The 9,723-nt window shown below is 38.3% G+C and overlaps 1 pseudogene; it reads left to right on the top strand.

The window, feature by feature from the left end:
- The first annotated feature begins 5,587 nt into the window (after nt 1-5,587).
- Nucleotides 5,588-8,086, top strand: LOC120109639 (annotated as a pseudogene).
- The last annotated feature ends 1,637 nt before the right edge of the window (nt 8,087-9,723 follow it).

Here is a 9,723-nt window from a genome sequence, read left to right on the forward strand (position 1 = left end):
ACCTAAATTCTCCCACTGACTTCACCAAGTCAGATTATATAGATTTAGATTCAAACCGGTTAAGGAGGCACCTAAATCAGTCAAACTGATTTTTCTTACAGGCATGGGTTAACTCGAATCATTAAATGATCCAATCGAAAAATAATTGACCAAATTGGCCCGGTAAGTAAGATCGGTGGAAGGGATATGCCATTAACTCGACAAAGACGCATCAGTGCGAGTAGCTCCCAATTAAAAACCACCGGTCGAGTCTGCCAAACTTACCTTAGACACCGACTGGTTAATCAATTTTGATTTTGACCATCCTAATGACTCGGGCTCAACCACGGAGCCTAAATCAAGTTCCATCTTGGTCTGATCAAAGACATGGAACCGATCAATCTATAACTATTATAAATTGAATTGAGTTATCTTGATTTGATCTAATTACTACTTAGTTAGATTTAATCAATTAACTCAATCATTCCATGATTTGATTCTAACCTTAGATCTAACCCAATTAGAGGACTTGACTTGAGCTAACCCAAACCCCCAAGACTTATGCAATTTGTCATTGAAATTCAATTCACAATTCTAGGTCACTTAATTCTCAATTAAGTGTAGTTTTATGAAAAAATTTTAGATCATTGTATAAGTCTTAAATCAGATGTTAATTACAAATTTTTAGTTCTTAAAATTAGATCTAAATTTGTGAATTAAACATTCTGATTTCATATTTAATTCATGTTTAAATCATCAACGATTTATGTTCATATATCACATATATAAACTAACATGAATTAACTTAAATAACATGCATTATAAGCATTTATTTTCAGATCTTATATGTCTTACAAAATCAGAGATTAAAAGGATCATAAATTGCATTTAGATCTAATCTAAATAAGTTTATGATATCATATTTTACATGTTCAATATATCACATATATTAATCATAAAACATGCATCACATGCATCCAACTTTCAGATCTAGTTAATCATGCAAAAATAGTAATTAAATCATTCATAAATCTTCTTTAGATCTGATCTAAATATATTTATAAATCTCAGATTTAATTACAATTATTTTAAGCATAAATTGTTTAAACATTCAACCTGGCTCTGATACCAATTGAAGGGAAAAGCCGGTTTTTGCATGCATGTAATTTTAAAAATTTTCAGAAAAATACAGCGGAAAGATAGAATTAAACTCTTTAATTCCAAGCATGAAAGGGAGATCATATCTCAAAAATAAATTATAGGAACGTTTAAAACTATTTATGTAAAAATAACTATAAGCATGATTAATCATAGAATTAGAAAATCAGCAATCCTTGTTAAGTTCTAAACCTAACTAAGATAAAATAAATCTCATACCTTATGATGAAGAGGTTGGATTTGAAGATCTGAAAGTCGAGCCTCGCAGCCACACACATATCTGGCCTCTACGGATGATCCACGCGAAGCTCCGGGTTGATCTGATCCCGCGGAAGTGCTAGCTTGCACAGAACCCTGCTGTGGCTGATTTTGTTCTTCCTAAAATCAATCAACCTTTGATTGATCTTATGAGATGAAGGAAGAAGATGAAGAAGGAGAAGAGGAGAAGAAATGAAGTGACCCTTTTCTGAATTTTTTCAGAACTCTAAGTTCTTAAAAAATCATAATCACTAAACCCTTGGCGTGGAGAGGAAGAGGAGAGAATTGATTCATAATGTCTCTCTTGCTATCCTTTTAAGATTGGGTTTAGGACTTCTCCTAATCTTATTAGGAGTATGGGACTATAACCCACCCTTGGATTAATGCCAAGTGTCCAATCCTTGTGCTCATAGATGCATGACATGTGTCCACTTAATCAATTGATTAATTTTCTAATCACATTAGGATTCCTAATCTCATTAGGAGAATTAATTGATTTGGAAGCATGCATCCTACGATGCCATGTGGACTTTAAAGTCCGCATAGTGTGAACATGACTTAAGTCATATTCATCCTACGATGACATGTGGTCTTTAAAATCCGCACAAATATTGGTTTAATCAAATTGACCCAATCATGAACCTAAATTAATTTGGGTCGAACCCAAATTGATTTGGCTCATTAATTCAGCCGAATTGCAATCCAATTGCAATTAATTCCACTTAATTCTTCATAATAATGACTCTTAATTGACTAGAGTCAAACCCTAATTTAGCCCAAATTGAATCTAATTCAATTTGGCTTAATTAAAGTCCAATAATTCAATCAAATTGAATTTATTAGTAATCCAATTACTAATTAACCCTCCAATAATTTAATAATTATTTTAATGCAACTTTTGCTTAGGATAATTTTGTCAATCGAATTGACCAAACTACCCCTGAATGATTTTTAATCATTAATCTGCCATTTGATCATCCTAGAAACTTCTATGCGTGTGACCCCATAGGTTCGAACCTAAGCCGGTAGCACAAGAACAACTTTTTGTACTAATCGAAATGACCATTTAGCAATGGTACCCGACGTCCGGATAGGACGAATGATCGTAAAGCAACATTCAAAAACCCTTGGACTATGGTTAACGTATAATGTGTCCCTATGACTCCTAAATGCCAGGATGACTTCAGAGTTCTGTCACCTCTGTAATAAGTGCATCCATGATGTGATTCAACTTTAGAAATCCTGTGACTTCTCACAAGGATTACCCTGGCCAAGGTTTTGCTAAATTGAACACAAGGCATTAAAACTGTTCCAGAAGGGGTCAATTCCATCTTGACTCACAACTGACTACGCAAGTACTTGACTATACCCAGTGACCTTCCGTCACTGAATTAGAAATTCAGGTAGTCTGGTACCAAAGTACAGTGAGTTGCTTGCTAGTCACAGATTGCAGTTTCAGGTCAGAGGGCCAAACTTATACCCATATCCACTCGGAACATCTCTTGACAGTAGAGCATTTCGGAATTGGTCACGTTCAGTGAAATGTACTCCTACACTTCACCTCTGTGATATATCAGTGTCTCCACACTCCTTGGTTAAGAGGACAACCAACGTATATGTCACACAACGACCTAATCTCGATAATGCTGTCGTCCTAGTAACAGCATATCATTTGATCGCGAACAGTTTTAAGGACTTGAAGATAAATCCTCCTTTTATAAAACAAGTCCTATAGACTTCGTTCATTTGAAGATGTACAATGAAATGATGAACAATGCCAAATAACATTTTATTAATTTGTCAATTTATTTACAAAATTTAATCATCAGCGCACTGACGATTGACTCTTAGGATACAATTCCCAACAAACCAGAGGTCTCCGATTTTCTCATTATCATTGTGTTCCTTCTCTTTTCTCTATAAGACATCCTCTTTCTAGCTTAAGCATTGGAGGGCCTTGCTGAAGCTATCTCCGACAAGTTCGCTGACCTATTGTTGTTTTGTAGATTGACCTCAAGTGATCCATATCAGTAGTCAGAAGATGCAACAACACATTATAATCATCCAACTCTAATTCTTGAAGATGCATCATGCAAGACTTGAATCCATATTCCTAAGAAAAGAAATATGACCAATGACCATGTGACCATTGGAGCAAGGGCCATTTGATGATGAGTGCAGTCATTTTTAGAGGTAGGGTGCAAGGAGATGCCTAATGTGCATGGCTAGCTAAACCTTACTATTTTTGCTACATGGCTCAACCTTTAAGCTTAGAACTTTAACCTAGTCAACAAAATCCAATTCAACCACTCAAGCTAGCGTATTGGCCAAACCAGTAAATGAGAACATTTGTTGAAGGCTATAATTCATATATAAAACTTGTCATTTTTATGAATGGCCGTCGGGTGGATTTTTTCAGAAAATTTTATCCATCTTGAACCATAATAGGATCTACTTAGGCAAAACCCTATAAAGTTTAGGGCGGGTTTGGGATTTAAAATTAATACCCGATAGCATTTGAGATTGCCCCTTTGTACTTGCTACCCAAATCTGATTCTCTCTCTCTCTCTCTCTCTCTCTCTCTCTCTCTCTCTCTCTTCTCTCTCTCTCTCTATATATATATATATATATATATATATATATATATATATATATATATATATAATATATATAATATATATATATATATATATATATATATATATATTATAGTATTAGGGGATTTGAACCTCCAACCTCAAAGTCTCTACCTTTTAGCACTAAAACTACAAACTTATTTATATTAATCCGGTGGGTTTGGATATCCAACCGTTTTTTGATGGCACAGGTTTGAGACTTTTAAGTAAAATTTTAATTGGATTTAGAATGCATTTGGGTAGTGATTTTAAAATTGGGTTTGGATATGGATAATATAAATTTTATAATATACTATGGCTAGTTGTATTTAGTTGAGAAAAAAATGGCTTTTTATATAATTTTTCTTTAGGGGTAAGTTTCACTCGAAGTCTAATCATTCCAAAGTTTTCATTGAAAGTAAAAAAAAAAAAAAAAAAAAAAAACATGTTTCATAAAAAAAAAAGTAAAAAAAGAAAAGGGGGGAGAAAAAAATCTTCCGACGGATACTGGTAATCTTCTTTTAGTCATGCACAGTCGGTGTTGCCAAATATTTTACGCATTAATAAATTAACCCTAAGTCTTTGACAAATTTTACCTTATTTAAACATAATCACCTCCAATTAGACGTCGATTACTAATTTTCCTCTAACCCAGTATTGGAGCCTTTATTTTTGGTAAAACCAAATCCAGTCCCGCTCTCGCCGCCCAGCCTCAGCAGATCCTCAATTTCAGATATCATCCTTATCCAATCCGGACAGCCAGGATCATTTGGTCAGCAAAATGATATTATCGATCAGACGGGGCCGGACGGTCTCGGCTTGACTGGAACGGAAAAAAACCGCAGTTGCAGGGTCACGTGGTTTGCCTGACCCTAATCAAAATCAAACCATTTCTTTTGAAATCGGACCACAACCAGTTCGACCGGTCGAGTCAAAACGTGTCCTTGGATCCGATATTACATGCCGACATTGCCGAGAAAGGAATGTAGATCCGAAATTATTGCCTCTTCGTAATTCCATTTATAACCAATCCGGCGTTATTTGATCGGACGGCTGAGATTTCTTCTTAGTAGGCGTCGCCCCAAGAAAAGCCGGAAAGGTAGTATGGAACCCCTCCCAAAAGCCTCGCGCCATCCTCTCACTGCACTCTGTCTCTTTTTCCAGCGATGATACCCAACTCTCGCCACCGGCGATCTCAGTAGCCGGGGATTCAATCTAGCCGCCGCCGTAAATGAAGGTGCAGAAGGGCCACGGAGCCAAGCTCACGCGGACCCCTTCCTCGCTTCTTCGCTCCCCGACCCTCCGCTCCTCCGTCAACATCCTCTCCACCGTCGACGAGGCCGCCGCCGCCGACGTCGATGACTCCGACGAGAGGAAACCCCACCACCTCCGTGGAAGGGGCCGCCCCCACCTCCCCTGCCGCCCACTACTTCCGGCTTGCTTCCCCTCATCTTCTTCCTCTTCCTCTTCGTCGTCCTCGTCCACCTACGTGACGAACACCACCCTCCTCAGCAACCTCCTCCTCGCCCGCCGTTGTGGTCTCACTCGCGTACATCGCCGCTCGCCAGTTCCCGCTTCCTCACTCTCCGCTGCCTCGGGGTCCAGCGAGGCGAGTCGGTGCAGTGGTTCATCGGCGATGGCGACCGGGAGTCGAAGAAGAGAAAAATCAACGGGAAGATGGTCAGAGAAGGGGTGGAATTCTACAGCAACGGGCGATTTCTACGAGGGGGAGTTCCACAAGGGGCGCTGCAACGGGAGCGGCGTCTATAATTTCTTCGACAAGGGGAGGTTATGAAGGGGACTGGTTGATGGTAAGTATGATGGGTATGGGATCGAGAACTGGTCGAGGGGTAGCCGGTACCGGGGGCAGTACCGGCAGGGCCTGCGGCATGGCTTCGGGTTGTACCGGTTCTACTCCGGGGATAGCTACGCCGGAGAGTGGTTCAGCGGCAGAGCCATGGTGTGGGAATGCAGACTTGTTCCGACGGGAGCTGCTATGCAGGGGAATTCAAGTGCGGGGGTGAAGCATGGCCTCGGATACTATCAATTCAGGTAACCGTTACTGATTGCTGTCAAATTGCTTCGCTAGAGAGTTAGTATTTTTTTTTGGTTCTATGAGTATTGCTGTCCTCCGCTAGATTTTGAAGTCTTTATGCTTTTATTGATTAATTTTGTGAATTGAATGTTACTGTTTGTTACGGTGTTGATAATTTGAATGTCTTTTTAGAACAAAATTCATTTGGGCACCATGTGAGTGGAAATTGTAAAGTTTCGGTGTTCTTGGTATTGGAAAGTCATACTTTTTGCTGTTGACCAGAACTAATGGAACAGTAGAATATGTGCCCGAAGGAGGCTGGTTTTTTTTTCTTGCTTGACTAAAACCTGGGTTAGTTGTTCTTATTTTTCCTGATCATTCCACCTTCGCAATGGCTGATACCCACCTGGATGTTGTAAAAAATTAGATTTATTTCAGTTGCATAGAATTTGGTATACTTTAGCTGGATTTGTTCTACCATTTGTTGGTACCTGATATTATCTTATGTTTTTATGATCCTGTTGACCTCAACACATTATGCATAAATAAAATCCAAGAATCTTTATTTTTTTCTGTTAGAATAACTCATCCTGCTTATGGGAAAACATCATCAATATTCTTTCTTGCTCTTTCTGATGCACTTTCAGAGGAACTCTAGATGACAGGACGATTTTAAACCTGAATATTTGGGGTTGCTTAGAATCAGACTCATAAAGCTATCCAGGTGGAGGAGAGATACATTTTTTTCTTTTTTTTCCCCCTTCCCGCTACTTGCGATCTTCTTCTCCTTTTCTTTGGTGGGGGAGTTTAGTTATTAGTGGTATATGGTTTGCAGGACTCTAGTGTCTTTGTCACAAATTTCAGTCTTTTTTGTTGAAGTTTAGAACAAGATGAAATCACTTTTTTCTGTTGGCACATTGTTATTTTTGGCATAGAGCCGTTATTGTTAAGTAGCTTGAGTGTGCTTGCTTCTTCATTTTCCTGAACCAAGTATGCTGTCTTTATTTGTTCTGTTTAATCATGAAGGTAAACCCTGAGGCTAAGTTCTGTGCTTTCTTTTGAGGTTATGAGTGTGAAAGTACTTTTGGCGCTTTATCATAAACATTTGTTCCCTTTTTTACTATAATATATCCAAACTGACCATGAATGCTATCACGAATATTCCCTTTTATCTCAGTGACTTATCCTAGTTCCTACTGTAATTTTGTTCTTTTCTATCTGGACCTTAGAACTGTCTTGAATTATATGGAGACTTGTTCTGCAGAAAGTTTCACTGTTACTAAGTCCTGTGGATTTTAGCCTGTTATAGATCTTATGCTTTTATTGCTTGCTGTTATAGGAATGGTGATCGGTACTCTGGAGAGTACTTTGGTGACAAGATCCATGGATTTGGAGTCTATAACTTTGCTAATGGTCACTGCTATGAGGGTTCATGGCACGAAGGGAAGAAACAGGGGTTTGGAGCATATACATTCCATAATGGTGACATAAGATCTGGAGGGTGGGACAGTGGAATTCTAATGAGCCCCTTACCACCATCAAACCAGGCTATCCATCAGGCCCTTCGGGTATACAAGCCTACACTTGGGTTTCCATTTTTCCCATTCATGTTCTTATAACATTGTGTTCTAAAGGCTCGATTTTTTTATTGCACTAGGCAGCTCGAAAGGCTGCGGAGAATGCTATTCTCGTACCCCGGGTAGATGAACAAGTAAACAAGGCAGTAACATCTGCTAATAGAGCAGCGACTGCTGCCCCAGTTGCTGCAATCAAAGCTGTGCAGAACCGGATGGATGGAAAGTTCTGTGACACCAATGTTTAGGGCCAAGCTTTTGCTTAAATTGTACATATAAATACTTAATAATCGCCAGTCTCAGAGTTTGCAACCAGGCACGGCAAATACTTGCCTGGCTTTGAGAATAAGAGGTAGGCTCACAATTTTGGATATCTGGGTTCTGGAATGCATACTGCGGTCCCCTCTTGACTGTAACATGTACATAATTTCTTATGCGTATGTTTTGGGCGAGCTTTTTAATGCAACTTCTGCAGTTCTTTGTGTTTTCTACAGTTTCTAGATTTTAAATTTAATCTACAAGTGGGGGTGTGATCCCATGTGCTCAATAGTGATTGGGTTTGGATGTGCACACTCAAGTATTCATGGCTCCTCATTTCTCTTAGTTACTGCTGTTCACTCATTCTTCTAACCTTGGCTTCTGCATCTGACAACTACAATGTGTCACCTTTTCTCCTATTGCAACTGGACCACTTATTTTATATTGTCGCGTATAAGATTAACTGCTCCTTTTCCCTTTATCCCAGAAAAATTTCTCTGATTCAACCACTCTCACCTGCACGCCCCTGTTTATGCCATTGAGAAAGTGAATGGTGGAGTTTGATTACATGAGATAGTTGAACTTGGTTGCTTGCATGAGATGTTAGTGTGTTAAATAATAGTGGTTTCCATGGCCCAATGCAAGTACAGTGGACTTGCCGTTCATTGATGGTGACTCGAACTTGAAAGCCTCCAAATTTTCTGAAGGATGGTCATATGTTTCCTTCTGTTTATATTGGCCATGCCTATCCAACATCCTCAACTAAAAGCTTGCCTGTGCACAAAACTTCCCTCAGCTCAATGTGGACCATATATTTAAATCACAATGGTTGGTATACTATATCATATATTTATGGATTAATATATATTATATTTTATTATGTTTTTTTTACAATACTATGTAATATTTTTTATAGTCAGTTTGTAATACTTTCTCAGTTTGTCTAGCAAACGCATGTTAAAGTTCTACAGTATTTTAGAAAGATAGTTATCAAATAGCAAAAAATTTTTTTATAAAAGTTATATTTCGAAAACCTCTACTGCCAATGGCTCCTCCAAATGGGGGCTGAGAAACTTTGTCTTGACATCTGAGGTTGAACTAAATTGATTTAGGGTTCCCAAGAAAAGTATAGGCTAGAGTGCTGACTGTATCATAGTTGGGTCAGGTTCTTGGCAGCAAGGATTAAGAATTTGGTAATGCAGTGGTCCCTTTAATGTTGGCTGATGTGATTAATGTTTTGAGTACTTGTGGTCACGTAATATTTTGCTCGTGCAGGAAGTCGTCAAAGAGTACACGGCTCTTCTTAAATATTCCTTGAACTCATAAGTGACTTATTCGTCATTCTATCCATTAAAATAGTTTTCAGTAGCTATCGGGTGTTACGGAGATGTGGAACTAAATTTCTGTTACATCAGCTAATGGATTAGATAAGTCAGATACGTGATAAGATTCTAGTTGAGCTATGATTATATATCTTTTTTTAATTTATATTTATTTATTTATTTATCTATTTATTGAGAAAAAAAACTTCGATTGCATGTCTTGGGGCGTCACGTTGGGAGTACATGGTGGGCTGTGTCTGGGCTTGGAAGGGTCAATATTTTTTGCCAATCCGACAGTAGAAGACAATAACTTTATTTTTTAGTACGAAACTAACTTTGAATGGTTCAGAAATATTTTGGTCTGGTTAATGAATTTAAGAGGAAGAATCAAAAATTTGATTATAGTATTTTTTATGGTGATTTGTCCGTTTTTCTTCTTTTCTTTCTCTTTTGTTGACTGGGGAGGTTAGAGCTATTTACCCATCTAGGCCAGTCCTTAACGTGGAATCATGGGCAGACCAAGC

This window comes from Phoenix dactylifera, unplaced genomic scaffold (genome assembly GCF_009389715.1).
Source record: "Phoenix dactylifera cultivar Barhee BC4 unplaced genomic scaffold, palm_55x_up_171113_PBpolish2nd_filt_p 002546F, whole genome shotgun sequence".
NCBI classification, from domain to species: domain Eukaryota; kingdom Viridiplantae; phylum Streptophyta; class Magnoliopsida; order Arecales; family Arecaceae; genus Phoenix; species Phoenix dactylifera.